The 15,823-nt window shown below is 46.7% G+C and overlaps 1 protein-coding gene and 1 pseudogene across 3 annotated transcripts in view; one reads left to right on the top strand and one right to left on the bottom strand.

Annotated features, from left to right (window-relative positions):
- Positions 1-15,823, bottom strand: part of GATAD2A (GATA zinc finger domain containing 2A) — a 105,327-nt gene that overhangs the window by 63,237 nt on the left and 26,267 nt on the right. The window lies entirely within an intron of this gene.
- Positions 8,532-10,207, top strand: LOC150000154 (vacuolar fusion protein MON1 homolog A pseudogene; annotated as a pseudogene).

The following is a 15,823-nucleotide window of genomic DNA, read 5'->3' as shown; positions in this document are numbered from 1 at the left end:
CATTATGGTTTGGCTTTGACCCTGCACCTGGGAACTCCACTTAAACACACACACACACACCCGACTCTGAGACACACCCCAACACAGCGATTTCCCAGTCTGAAAGAGATCACACTTGGTCAGAGGGTAGCCATGGTGATTTACATGAAATCAAGTTACTTCACTTTGGGCAACAACAGTCTTGTGTTGCCATTTCATCCTCTGGAGCTCAGGCAAGTAATGTCGGCTCCCTTTTAAGTTGAGGCAAGGAGCCCCAGCCAGACACCGGCTGCTGTCTGCGGAGCTCCAGTTCCAAGGAGACCTTTGGATTGCAGCGCCTGTGGCCAGCAGAGAGAGAGGTCTCTGGGGCCATGTGCACCTGACCAGGAAGCCTAGTCTCTCCAAGGAACTCCTAAAGGGCCAGTTGTCCCTTCCAGCGGTCCAGCCCTTATGGAAGCTGCACATTTCTGATCTCCTCCTACGACCACCTGCACTCATCAAACACTTATGCTATCGCTAAAATTCTTTAACTGTGTCTGCACCTAAATATTTACCACCCTGGCTCAAATCCAGTCCTGGGACATTGACATTTGGAAAATAAACTCCGAGGGGAAACCCAACAATACATTCACCTTCTCCCACCTCTAGGTCCACTTGTTCCACACAATCCAGTGCCCCTGAAGACAGGGTCACCTAGATCCTCTCTGTCAACAGTCTTAGCAACTGCACTGCCAAACGTTAAGGAAGGGAACTCCCTGGCCAGCCCAATCAGAAAGGGAGAAACCGAGGCAGAACAAATTGTGGAGCATCAAAAAAGCCCATAGATCATACTGTTCAAACATGTGCTGGGTGACTGGGGAAGGACTGGATTCAGTTTTCAAATTTGGGGTCAGCAAACTACTGCCTGGGCCTGTTGTGGTGAATGTTTTTCCTGGGGCACAGCCATGCCCACCCAAGTATGCACTATGTACAGCTGCTTCATCTACAAACTAGAGCTGAGTAGTAGCTAGAGAGAGAGTGCAATCCCAAAAGCCAAAAATATGGAGTACCTGATCCTTGAAATGCTGAGTATTAAAAGAACAGAGATGACCCAGCCACACTGGCATGCCTGAGACAAAAAGTTAGGACAGAGGCACACAAAGGAGGTGCTCCAGCTCCACGTTGGCCCCAGAGGGCAAAGCAGTATCTGCTCTCCCCAAGGTATGGAGCCTCATTAACCTGCAGAGCAGGAGAGAGCATGACTTGGCAGTCTAAAGGCGAAGAATCAGCCCCATGAGGGCCACGGAGCAGACAGGCCACACAAGCCCATCCCTGGCAACCAAAGCAGGCCTGTCTTCCAGTATGTGCTCTCCAGGGCCCTGGGCTGCCCCTGCCTCCCTGTCCTCCCGCAGCCACAGTAACCACAGCCCCAATGAGGGACAGGATCCTCTACTCCCTGCACTGCACCACTGAGGCCATTTCTAAAGTCCTTTAAAACCTCCCAATGCTAGCAACACCTCACCGTGGCCTTCAAGGCTCTGCCTGCTTTAGGCCAAGGTGACCCTATGGGAGTCATCTGATATACACATATGTATGCATGCATGCACATGCACGCGCGCACACACACACACACACCACGTTCCTGGCTCCAACCACACTGGCCCTGTCACAATTCTTCACACCCATCACACCTGCCTGCCTCTACTGCCAAGTCTTTGCACATGCTCTTCCCACCACTGGGAAAGCCCTTCCTCCCACTCATCCATCAGACACAAGCAAGCACCTATTATTCAGGCCTGCTCTGCCTGCCAGCTCTTACTCCCACCCTTCCATCCCCCAGGACTAAAGCCCAGCTGAAACTTGACATCTGACATCGAGCATCCAACTAAGTTCCCTTCTCCAGTTGCTCCAGAAGAGAAAGGGCTCTTGCTCATCTCCTTATCCAATGCTCAAGGAGGCACACAGGAGGAAATGGCAAAATGGAATCCTCCCTGAGTTATAAATACCCAACCACTATGATTCCACCAAAGACTTGAGTCAAAACATAACAATATAAATATAAACTCTATCTAGGAAGAAGCAACATGAAGATAGGCAAGGACTACCCCGCCACAGCCCAAGGGGAAGCTCTCACTGCCTCCTACACATAGCTGTTTGGAGAAAGGCACTTGGAGGTTCCAGAGGCCTCTGTGGCCTGTCACCGCTGAGGTGTGAGCTACACCTCAGCACCCATGCACCCACATCCTGTACTCCCCTCCCCCTTTTTTATCCTACCCTAAAACACCCAGCCACAGTCTTCCAACAGATCCCTGTCTTCTCCAAGGCTTGACTCCACCGCACCCCTCTTTTCTCCTGAGCATTCCAGCAGTCCCTCCCTTTCACACCACCAAACAATCCCAAATGTTCCAGTGCTTCCTCCTGATGAATCACTAGCTGCAAGAGCCCACCTGGCCCCTTGGGCCTCTATAGACAATCCTGAGGACCAAGTAATAGGCCCTGGCACCAGACAGGTTCTCAAACAGAAGCAACTAGCTCTTACTTTTACTACTGTGATTAATGCTGTTTCTCAAAATATTGACTCCTGTCTAGAGGTTCCTTTCAATGTTTCTACTCTTGCTCCTCAGCAGCTGCCCAGGCAAGTCCCCATGCCTGTTCAAAACTTCAGACATCTAGGACAAAGGAGGCCCTCACTATACAGTGCAGTAAAGACAGTTTATTCAATAAATAATGTTGGGAAAACTGGACAGATACATACAAAAAAATGAAACTAGACCACCTTCTTAAACTCAAAATGGATTAGACTTAAATATAAGACCTGAAACCAAAAAACTGCTAGGAAAAAACATAAGCAGTAAACTCTCACATTGCTCTCAGTAATATTTTTGTTGCTAGATCTTCTCAGGTTAGGGAAACAAAGGAAAATATAAACAAATGGAACTACAACAAATTAAAAAGTTTTTGCACAGCCAAGGAAACCATCACAAAACAAAAAGACAACTTACCAATTGGGAAAAGATATTTGCCAATGATACACCCAATAGTGTTAATAGCCAAAATTTATAAAGAACTCACACAACTTAACACCAAAAAAAAACAAACAATTCAGATTTTAAAATGGGCAGAGCACCTGAGTAAACATTTCTCCAGAGAAGACATACAGATGGCCAATAGATATGAAAAGATGCTTAACATCACTAATCGTCAGAGAAATACAAATAACAGTGAGATATCACCTCACACCTATCATTAATAAACAAGTGTTGGAGAGGATGTGAAGAAAAGAGAACCCTCGTGCATTGTTAGTGGAATTGTAAATTGGTGCAGCCACTATGGAAAACAGTATGGAGGTTCTTCAAAAATTAAAAATAGGTCTACCATGTGACCCAGCAATCCTACTTCTTGGTATTTCTCTGAAGGAACACAAATCACTAATTTGAAATGATACACACATCCCTATATTCATTGCAGCATTATTTACAATAGCCAAGATAGGGAAGAAACCTAAGTGCCCATCAACAGGTGAGTGGATAAAGAAGATATAGTACATGCATACAGTAGAATATTACTCAGCCATGAAAAAGAATGAAATCTTATAATTTGCAACAACATGGATGAACCTAGAGGGTATTATGCTAAGTAAAATTAGTCAGAGAAAGACAAATACCATATGGTTTCCCGTATATGTGGAATCTATAAAGAATAGTATAAACAAACAGAACAGAATCAGATTCATAGATACAGAGAACAAACTGAAAGTAGTCAGACAGGAGGATGGTTGGGGGACTGGGTGAAAAAAGGTAAAGGGAGTAAAAAATGTAATTGGTAGTTACAAAACAGTCATAGGTATGTAAAGTAGAGCATAGGGAGTATAACCAATAACACTGTAATATAACTACAAGGGAGGACCCCCAAAAAACAGATTTATAAAAAATTGTGTATTTATTCTTATTGTACATGTTTTAACTCCAATCATCTTCAAAGTACTCTCCATTTGATGCAATACACATAGCAAGATGTTTTTTCCCACTGCTCAAAGCAGTTTTTGAACTCAGTCGATTTTGATACCTTTTAGTGCATCTGCCTTTTTTTTGTTTCACCTTTTCCACATAGGCAAAATGTTTCCCTTTGAGAACTTTTTTAATCTGGGGAATTAAAAAAAAAAAAAAAAAAGTCGCTTGGGGCAAGGTAGGGTGAACAAGGAGGGTGGGGCACAGGGGTCATGCTGTTTTGTGGTCAAAAACTACTTAAAACTCAGCATAGTGTAGGCAGGTGTGCTCATAAATCACCCATCATGAAATGGGTGAACACACTGAAAAAGCCTTCAAAAAAATTTCACTGCCCTGGCTGGTGTGACTCAGTGGACTGAGTGCAGGCCTACGAACCGAAGGGTCGCCAGTTCGATCCCCAGTCAGAGCACATGCCTGGGTTGTAGGCCAGGTCCCCAGTTGGGGGGGGGGGGGGCGCATGAGAGGCAATCACAGATTGATGTTTCTCTCCATCTCTTTCTCCCTCCCGCTCTCTCTAAAAATAAATAAAATCTTAAAAAAAAATTTTTTTTTCACTGAAGCTGAACAACATCAGCTCACAACATCAGCTGATACATGATACAGTTGTGTTCCTACAAGACTCACCTAGTGGGGGGAGCCTGTACAAGAGGAGCCGGCCCTCCAGAAGATAATTCAGGGATTTTTTTTTTTGGTTCCTCCTAGTATATGGTGCCAGGTGGTACTAGAGAGACTTATCAGGGAAATCACTTCTTAAATTATGTTAATGTCTAACCACCATACTAAACACCTGAAACTAATACCAAATAATACTGAATGTCAACTGTAACTGAAAAATAAAATGAAATAAACTTCAGATAAGTCCCCATATTTAAAATGTCCAGGAATCAAATGTCCACATCTAGCCTAGTCTGAGACTTTGGGAAGTATTGGAGGTGTTTAATACTGAAGATGTGTATGTGTTACAATATTAAAGGACATCTTGAAAAAAATGTCACAAGGACAAAAGAGGAAATAACTCCTGTTAATAACAAGGTCCTAGGAACTGGTGTCTCTCACTTTGTGTCATGCTCTATTAAGGAAATTCTCTGACAAATAGCCACAAGAAAACAATAAAATACCTTCAATCTCTGAGCTGAGCACTAGAGCAGAGAAGACTTCAGATGTTCCTGGACTCTGCTCTCCAAAGTCCTCTGAAGACTCCAGGAATCCTGTATCACCCTACCAAGTTGGAAGAAGTACATCCAGGCCCCACCCCTCTAGGGACAAAAGTACACACATGGAACCTCTGTGCTCCAACATTCCCAAGATGATGTTACAATGAACCTTCTAGAACCATGCATATCCTTTGTTCTTAAATCCCAGTTTCTAGGCACAAGGTAGGCCATTAAAACAAGTGCCTTTGTTCATTTCTTCCTAAGCTAACTCTTAGGGAGGATAAAATGATGCTCCCATAGGGATGTAGGATATATCTGAATTCAAAGAGATTCCATTTTGCCCTGGCAGATGTGGCTCAGTTGACTGGAGCCTTGCCCCATGGACCAAAAGGTCACAGGTTCAATTCCTGGTCAGGGCACATGCCTAGGTTGCTGGTTTGGTCCCTGGTTGGTTGGGGCATGTACTTGAGATGGCTGATCAGTTATTTGTCTCTCAATTTGATGTTTCTCTCCCACCCTCTCTCCCTTCACCTCTCTTTAAAATCAATAAGGATGTCCTTGGGTGAGGATAAAAAATAACAAACATCCTTTTTTTTTTTTTACTGTGTTAAAATATACATAACATACTCATAGACACATACAACAGTGTGATTACCAGAGGGGAAGGGATGAAGGGAATAGTAAAGGCTAAAGTGGGTCAAATATATGGTGATGAAAAGAGATTTTACTTTGTATGGTAAACACACAATGCAATATACAGATGATGGATCACAGAACTGTACACTTAAAACCTATGTAATTTTGTTGATCAATGTCACCCCAATAAATTTTTTACAATACATAAAACTTACCATCTTAGCCATTTTAAGTGTGTATTTCAGTGGTGTTAAGTTCATTCGCAATGTTGTACAACCATCCCCACCATTCATCTCCAGAACTTTTTCACCTTGCAAAATTAAAACTATCCCCATTAAATACTAACTTCCCATCCCCCAACCCCCAGGCACCCACCATTCTACTTTCTGTCTCTATGAATCTGACTACTCTAGGGACCTTATATAAGTGGGATCACACAGTATGTTCCTTTGTGTCTAGCTTATTTCATTTAGCACAATGTCTCTTCATTCAAGGTAGAACCATATATATTTTAACAATTTGGGGCCAAAGTATGTACAGAACAAAGCCCATGGACAAAGCCCTGATATACCCGCAGCCAAAATGGCTCTAGAACCCTGCTTCCCAGACCAGCCACGGCCCTGATACCCTCCACTATCAACCAGTGTTTACTACCACTCCCCAAAATAAATTGCACAAAAAGACAGTGACACTGGAAAGACACAGAGTGGTGAGACAGAGCAGCATCAAATATTGTGCTTTGGATGTACTTCAAGTGCACCTGTCTCATCCCAGCTCTTACGTCCTACAACACTATCTCCCTGGACCCACCTCTTCCAGCCCCATCTCACAGCCATGAACCAGGGAGTCAAAAAGTGCCCATCAGGTGAACAGTAACAATGACTAACTTGTGCAAACTTTTCCTAAAAGCAGAAGCCTGGAACATCTCAGCTCAACCCAAACCTATTCCCTGAAGCACCTGGGCCAGAAAGGGGACCCTTACATAGGTTCACCTGGGGAATGAACCCTGAGCTCCCAATATATAATATATCCAACTCTAGACAGGAGAGACTTAGACAACAAGCCCGCCTATCACAACACTGAAAAGGAAAACGCTGCATCCCCAAGTTCTGAGCACCAAGCCCACCCATCTTGTGAGGCAGAGCCAGGCCCAGATCCTAGCTGAGACCCAAGGAAGCTGCACAGAAAAAACAGCAACACCAAGGGATCCCACATAAGGTATCCATTCAGAGGGAGGGCATTTCGTTGCTCATCATTTCAAACAGGAAAGCCCAGAGCATCCCAATTATCGCTGCGTTAACTGCTGCTGAAGAGAATAAGAGTAAGAGAGCAAAAATGATGATCTGAGGTCCCCTGCCTAGTTTGGCTTGGGCAAGCAAGTGATCTCCTTTGCAAACACACATATGCCTGAGTGACATGTCCCTGCAAAACACGCCAAGAGCCTCCTGACACAACTAACAGGGGGAGGGGGGCAGCTGAGTCTTCAGGACTGGCTAAAACTAGGAAATTTGGGAGTGAGGATTACAAAAAGCCCCACCTGCAGAAGATATCGCCTCCATTGTAGCAGGTGGCCAACAGGAGGTTCCAAGATATCAAGCCTCCCTCCCAAGAAAGACCATCCAGGGAGTCTCCGTGTTGTGCGACAACTCAACCAACTGTATCAGCTTCATAGCTGGGTTGTGTTTACTTTTATGTCAAGAAATAAATTCTCCAGCCATTTTATTCTTAAAAGTTTTTTGAGCTTTTTTTAAAGAAGCAACACCTTATCACACAGGTAACCTCCTGGGAAGGTGAGAATTCTTCCTTTACCAATGGACAGGATGTCCTCCACTGCGCTGGCCACAGGTGCCATGCGCTGTCTCAACCTAGGTCTGTGCAGCCGTGGGATTGTATATGCTATGACAGTGAGACCAAAGCCACCACCTGAAAGAACATCTCCATGTGGTAAGGACAGCCTCATTCAGCAGGTCACATCCTCACTTGCTGACAACAAGGCACCAACTCTGATCTGCATATTCACGAATAGGCAAAGACCAAAGAATCCCCAAAGTTTTCGGAGAAGCAGGATGGAGACCATTGCTGGGCCATCTTCAAATACGCGGTCTTGATGTATAAACAGCAAGACCCTGGCACACAACTTGATACCTTCGAAGGGTGCTCCCCACATACTTTCCAAAATATTTTACTTTGAAAGGGAAAAGGAAAAACATCTGTTGTTCAAGCGCACCTACAGAGAATAGCATTCTGGGGGAGTCCCACTATATACAAATGAAGACCTGGTCTAACATCCAAGATGGGACTAACTATTGTAGTCAATTAGTAAGAGCAAAAATCTCTCTGAGGAGAAACAAGGAGTACCTCTAACTCCCAACCACCCGCTCCCCAGCTGCACTACTGTAGCTGGAAAGACCTGGAGCCTCAGGAAGGCTCTGCCTTGTTCTCAAAGGGTCCCATCCTCCAGGCTGGCAACAGGAGACTGGGAATGAATGACTTAGGTCTACTGAAGCTGGTAATTTCCAGAACACTAAAGGATCTGACTGGATCCAAATCCAGAGAGGCTAGGTTTTCCTGGGCCGGCAGCTGGGCAAAAGTTGGTGGGAGGGGGCAATTGTCTGCGCTGTGGCCGTATCTGCGTCCTCAGGGTGTTGCAGTCATGCGAACCTGTGCCTTCAGTCCAGACCCAGCCGAACACCAGTACCCTCCTAGGGGTCCTACAGAGAGCAGTGACTGGCAATCTGTGTCCTGGGTCCCCTGGAGAAACAGGAAAGCTCAAGGGATGGCTACTGACATGCAGAGAAAGAGAGCAGCAAATGACCTGATGGCAGACTGGCTCCTTCTGATGGGTGGAGTGTGGAGAGAACCAAGAGCCCCACGCCAGGACTGACCCAGGGAACAGAGCCACGTGCCAAGCAAGAGGGTGCCATGTTTTTCCATGTCTGTTCCTATGAGGACATGACTGAACTGAAAGATGGAGCAGCTCCTGGAGAGAGTCCCAAGGAGGGTGCTGGGGTTCCGCCACTGCTGCCTGTAGACACATGCCAGATTAAGCCATGACTTTAGTGAGCTGAGCACCCAGATGATGGGTGTTGCCCAAGACCTCCAGCAGGAGATGCTGCTAGGAAACTCTGAGGACTGGACAGAGCACCCCCAGGGGCATCCGGGAGACCAGCCACAGAGCTCCCCAGAGAGGGCATAGGTGAGGGGGGATGAGGAGGCTGCTGAGGTGTCTGGCAACTGCACCAGGAGCATATCTTAGTGCTGAGAGAGGTGGGGAAGCCTGTGTACTCCCGCTATGGGTCAGAGGAGGCACCTTCCAGCACCATGGGTGTCCTGGTGGCCCTAATGTCCTTCCTGGAAGCTGACAAGAACGCCATTCATTTCATCCATGCAGATGACTATAAGATAGTATTCATATACCAGTGTCCACTGGTGCTGGTGGCAGTGGGTGGTCCGCACAGAACAGTCTGGCAGGAACTGGCACAGGATCTGGTCTATATTTTACCAGATCAGAAGTCTTTTTACAGGTATTCAACTGAATCATATCTTTCAGCAGAAGCAGAACTATGACCTGTGGTGCTGTTCTCAGGCTCGGAGCACATTACCCAACAACCTGCTGCAGCTGAAGGTGCAAGACTTTAGCTCCCTGATGAGGGCAGCATGATGCCTGCCCCTGGTTGTGGCTGGGTGTGATGCTGTGCCTGCCTGCAGCAGGTGAGCACAGGCAGCCTGGTTTTCTCCATCCTGCTGATGCGCAACCAGCTTGTGATACTGTGCACCATAAGGACCAATTTCTGCACCTCATCAACCTGTATCTGTTCTTCAATCTCATAAGTTCCTCCTCATCCTTCCACCAAGGTGAGGCCCAGACGCCTGTGTGCCTGCCCAAATTCAATGTAGCACCTTCTTTCATGTGCACATCTCTTACCTGGAGCCTGACACCAATTTCTGCCTGCTTCTCGTCTCTACCAACCACAAGGACTTCTTTACCGTCTCTGCCTCTGCTTTCAGGATCACCTGTGTAAGTGTGGAGCCCATGTGGCACTGTGGGAGGCACTGTGCACGCCCTACTGCAGTGTTGCCCAAATGGGCATCCCTGACCTTCACCTTTATTTCTCTAAGTCAAAGAGCTCAGGACTCTTCACCAGCCCTGAGATTGAGGCCCCATTCACCAGTGAAGAAGAGCAGGAGTAGTGGCTACTGGACCTCTACCAGTACCTGCACAGCTATGTCCTTAATGCCTCCCGCCCATTCAAGACCACCTACTACACAGCCCCCAACAAAAACCTCCTGGCCTGAGTGAAGGGTGCCTTTGAGCCCTACATGTGCTACAGCCCCCTGGGGACCAATGTCATCCATAAACTGCTGTGCTGGATCCACAAGGAAGAAGACTGACTCTTCATCCTGATGCCCCTCACGTATGGATGGGAATATATGTGGGCTCAGCCCTCCTAAATCCACTGGGCCATGGAAGCCATGGCAGCCTCCCTTGCCCAGGGACCAGGCAGGGACTGTGGGTTAATGCATGCATTAAAGTACTTTGGCAGGAAAAAACAAAACAAAACAAAACAAATCTGGAGTGGCTAATGAGCACCCAGACAAATGGTAGGGTTAGTGTCATCCACAAACCTTCCAGATGCCCTAAAGCCAAGTTTTGAACAGGATGGAGAACTTGGTAGAATTCTAGAAATCTAGTCTGACATTGGGCCTTCAAATAAGAAGCTATAACCATCTGACCAATCAAGCTTCCATTTCTTTCACCATCAGGGGCCAGGTCAAATAGTCAACACCATCTAGTAACCTCTCAGTTGTGGCAGGAGCTGTCCACCAACCACTCCACAGTAGTGATGTCCCGAGGGGTCCTGAGGACTCACCACAAGGTCCAGGCCAATAAGCTGGTTCCCAGCCCCAGACACTTCATCACCACTGCAAATTCCTGATGATGAAGCACTGCAGCAATGACAAAAACCACCTAATACGCTGTGTGAAGGAAGAAACTATAACAAATGGCAACAGCCATTACTAAATTGTGGCTTACACACACCAATTAAGAACAAACTGAAAAACAATGTAAACAGACCTATACCTTCCTGACAATGTACCTGACAAAAGTATGATCAGAGAGTTTCAGAAAGAAGTGTTACTCAGGGAAGGTGTTCACAAAACTGCCAACTGTGTGGGTAAAATGAGGCCCAAATGGAGGTGAAGGTGGGCTACACCCTGCTTCTCTTGGCCATCAAGAGCTTCACAGCACCCTGTATACATAATCCTCACAGAAGGGCCACTTGCAGGGAAAGGAGGTGCTAGACAGACACAGGGCTCTGCCTGCTGGGAGGAGTTTTGCTCAACATGTCCAGAAAGCCAGCATCTAAGGAGCACACAGGAAAGAAACTGCACTGGGGGTCTGATACCTTAGAACTCGGCTCTAAGAGGAGCAAGGCAGCAAAGACCAAACTGTCCTGCAGAAACTTTAGAAGAGTTAAGGGCCTGCCTCCCAGGATGTGATGGCAAGGAAGTCGCATCTTGCCACTTGCCTGCTGCTTCTCTCTCAAGTCATGAATTTTCCTTGCTAGTAATAAGTTTTAGTACTAAAACTCTGATATGTTATTAAGTGCAATGCCAAGGACACTTGACTCCCTGCCTTAAAAGAAGATCTGAAGAAATCTGCAAGGGCCATGGAGGCTTGGGCTACACCCTCAGTGGGATTTCACCTGCATTGGAGACTAACCCCAAAGCTGGGGGCCCCACAAAAGCAAGACTCTGCCACACAAAGTCTACGTCTAACACAAACTGGAAAGTCTTGCCTCCACAGACCAGAGTGACTACACAGGTCAAGCTCCAGCAGGTAGGGCCAGTACACACACATGTACAAGTACATGTGTACATATGCATATATATATATATATATATATATATATACGCATATACACACACACACACACACACACACACACACACACACACAAGACCAGCACATACTTTGTCTTCCAGGCAAAGGTGCACTTCTAAGTTGTCAGTTGTTGAGTACACAGACTGCACATCCCAGAGAAACACTGTCCTAAGTGGGGTCAGGTTCCCAAGTGACCCACAAAGTCAACCACACTCTAGTGCCTCTGAGCACAATCCTACCAAGACAACCCAATCCCAAGCAAGACATCTCCTGGGAAGTCACCTAGAGTCCCAGGCCACTAGCCCTTCCTGCAGGGAGGCTGCAAGACAGGCACAGGTGAGGCCATGAGGGGGACAAAATGGGGCAGTTCAGTCACCTAACCCTTTATTGGGCCAGCCTTGCTGGTGACCCTCATGCCTCCTCCAAGGCCCACCCCACTGCTATGCTTTGACTTCAGTAGCCTCACACAGATCCAGGTCCTACCTAACCAGCCAGCACCAAGATCAAGCCTGACACCCAGGCCCTGCAGGTCTGTCTCCCAGACCCAGTGACATTACTGCCAGGGCAGGGGCTCTTCTCTCCCCACACTCCAGGTTCTTCCTAAGTGTTTCATCAAATTTTAGTGGGGCTGAGAGGGGAATGCCTGACTCTTCACTGAGAAAGTTACCCCTGGGCACACAAATTTAAACTGCTACAGAAAAAGCACACTGAAGACAACTTTTAAGGACATTGAGAGAATCATCTTTATTTAACATGTTGAAAAGAAAACTGGTTACTGACTTCCGGTCAAGATGGTGGCATAGGTAAGTGCAACTCACCTCCTCACACAACCACATCAAAACTACAACTAAAATATAAAACCATCACTCAGAACCGTTAGAAATCGAAGTTGCGTGCAAGTCTGACAACAATGGAATTAAACAAACCACATCCATCCAGACGGGTAGAAGGGGTGCAGACATGGAATGGGCTGGCTCTTACCCACATCTGGTAAATAAAAATTCAGGAGGGATATCTTGGGGATGAGGAGTCCCAGCCCCACACCAGGTCCCCCAGCCCAGGGTTCCAGTGCCAGGAAGATAAGTCCCCATAACTTCTGGCTGCAAAAACCCGCAGGAATTGAGTTAGTGAAAGAAACTGCTGGAGTTCCAAGCAGTTCCCCTTGAAGAACCCACACAAGAACTCAAAATTCACTGCCTGTGAGCTCTAGCACCAGGGTACCAACTTGAAAGGCACCAGTGGCACATAAGGAAGAACTGAAGCACCTGGGATCAAGTGGGAGCTGGGGGGCAGCTTTCTCCCAGACAGAAAGGGGAGCAGAGGCCATTGTCCCTTTTCTGAACCATCCCCCCACAGAGTCACAGAGCCACAGAACTGGCAGGCTGGTGCCGTACCTGAGACTCCATCAACCTGCCTAACACTGTTTGTCCCCTGCTAGAGATCCCCTGAGATTCCACCCTATCCAACTTACAGGCCCACTCAAGATATGAATAGCAGGTCTTGGCTTATGCTTCACAACTGCCTAAAACCCATCAAACAAACAACAGCTGGCCTCAGTAAGTCCCCAGCTCCCACAACCACCCACCCCCATACCTCTTGCTAAGTGGCCCGAGGCACAGTACTAGAAGCAGCCAGCAGAGATTCACAGGGTGGATTTACTTGGGACTCTCCAAGCTCAGCACAAGTAGCAGCCATCTCAGATTGTTTTATAGCTTAGGCAGGGTAGCCCTGGGCAAAACACAGGTCGGGGCTGACCTTGGCCTGCACCACCTGGAAAAAGCCCAGAGTCTGCGCAACCCGTGGACAGCTACAGACCGCATCAGTGCACCACCACCCTGTTCCTGCACAGCTGACCCTCCACAGTGGGCAAAGAATGGTGGGCAGTAGTCACAGCCACCTGGCCTGGGTAAATTCCTCCCACTGACCTGCCAACAGCAATCAAGGCTCAACTACAAAAGGGTGTACTCAGCCCACACAAAGGGCACACCTCAAGTACCCAGCTTAAGTGATAGGAGAGGCTGTGCCACTGGACCCTACAGGACACCTACTACATTAAGCCACTCAACCAAGATAGGAAGTCATAGCAGCTCTACCTAATACATAGAAACAAACATAGGAAGGCAGCCAAAATGAGGAGAGAAAGAAACATGGCCCAAATGAAAGAACAGATCAAAACTCCAGAATATAAAGTTCCAGCCAAGATGGGGGTATAGGTAGACACGCTGTGTCTCCCTCCACAACTAAGAAGGAATTACAACTATCTCAAACCTAAAACACACACACACACACACACACACACAGAAGTACTAGAAAACTGAACTGCATCAAAGTCCAAAAAACAAAGAAATGAAGAAATATTCCTACAGAAAGGTAGGAGGGGCGGAGCTGGGGCAGAGAGGACGTGGTATGGTGGTGGCGGTGGTGGTGGTGGCGGCAGCAGTGGCAGTGACAGTGGCAGCAGCAGGGCAGTGGCTGTGGCCGGCAGCAGAAAGTGCAGTCATACATTTTAAAAGTAGGGAGGGAACCCTGGGGAGCATTCCCAGCCCAAAACCAGACTGTGCAGCTCATGGTTTCAGCACTAGAGAAAATAAAGCTACATTGCTTCTGATGGAGAAACAAGTAGGGGTTGGGGTGGAGGAAGAAGTTGCTGGTCTCTCAGCAGAGTCCACTTGTTTAAGAGGGCCCTCATGGTCCTAAAATGTCTGCAAACCTACCCACTCCTCACTCTGTGAACCATCACCAACCAACAGTTAGAGGGGTGCCAGTTGCATACAGGAAGTGGGAGAAGTGCCAGGAAAAGGGGCGAAGGCTGAGCAAGTGGCATTGTTCCCTCTCAGACCACTCCCCCACATACAGTGACACAACGTGGTGAAACAGGTCGCCCCACACTGACCAATACCTAAGGCTCTGTCCCTTACAACGTAACAGGTGCCACAGCTCTACCTCAGACACAGAGGCAAACACAGAAGGTTGTCAAGTTGAGGAGGCAGAGAAGTATGGCCTAAAAGAGGGAGAAGATCAAGGTTCCAGTTGGAGAATTGAGCGACAAAGAGCCAACCTAAGAGATGTAGAGTTCAAAATACTGGTGATAATGATGCTCACCAACTTGACAGACAAGATTAAGTATGACAAATGCATAAGGGAAGAAATTAAGGCTATGCTAAGTGAAACGAAGGAAAATCCACAGGAAACCAGTGGTGAAGGGAAGGGAACTGGGGTTCAAATCAATGATTTAGAACATAAGGAAGAATAAAACAGTCAGCCAGTGCAGAATAAAGAAGCAAGAATTGAAAAAAAAAAAGGAGAGGCTTAGGAACCTCTGGGGCAACTTTAAACATGCCAACATCCAAACCATAGGGGTGCCAGAAGGAGAAGAGGAAGAGCAAGAAATTGAAAACTTATGTGAAAAAAATAATGAAAGAAAACTTCCCTAATTTGGCAAAGGAAACAGACATGCAAATCCAGCAAGCACAGAGTCCCAAACAAGTGAGACCCAAAGAGGACCACATGAAAACATCATCATTAAAATGCCAAAGGTTAAAGAGAAAGAGAGAACCTTAAAAGCAGCAAGAGAAGAGCAGAGAGTTACCTACAGGGGAGTTCCCATAAAACCATCAGCTGACTTCTCAAAAGAAACTTTGCAGACAAGAAGGAACTGGCAAGAAGTATTCAAAGTGATGAAAAGTAAGAACCTACAACCAAGACTACTCTATCCAGCAAAGCTATCATTTAGAATGGAGGGCAGATGAAGTACTTCCCAGACAAGGTAAAGCTAAAGGAGTTCATCACCACCAAGCCAATATTATATGAAATGTTAAAAGAAACTTATTTAAGAAAATCAAAACTAAGAACAGCAAAATGACAACAAACTCACAGCTATCAACAGAATCTAAAAAATAAAAGCAAAAACAAACTAAGCAAACAACCAGAATAGAAACAGAATCATAGGTATGAGAGCATTTGGAGGAGTATCATCTGGGAGTGGGGAGGGGGAAAAAATGGAGAAATGGTGCAGGGATTAAGAAGCATAGTTGGTAGGTACAAAATAGACAGGGGGAAGTTAAGAACAGTATGGGAAAGGGTGAAGCCAAAGAACTTATATGCACGACCCATGGACATGAACTAAGAAGCATGGTACGCTGGAGGGAAGGAGGGTACTGGGCAGAGGGGAGCAAAGGGAA

Source organism: Furipterus horrens, unplaced genomic scaffold (genome assembly GCF_987537825.1).
Source record: "Furipterus horrens unplaced genomic scaffold, mFurHor1.1.pri manual_scaffold_10, whole genome shotgun sequence".
Taxonomy (NCBI): domain Eukaryota; kingdom Metazoa; phylum Chordata; class Mammalia; order Chiroptera; family Furipteridae; genus Furipterus; species Furipterus horrens.
This window is presented reverse-complemented; position numbering and strand designations above follow the sequence as displayed.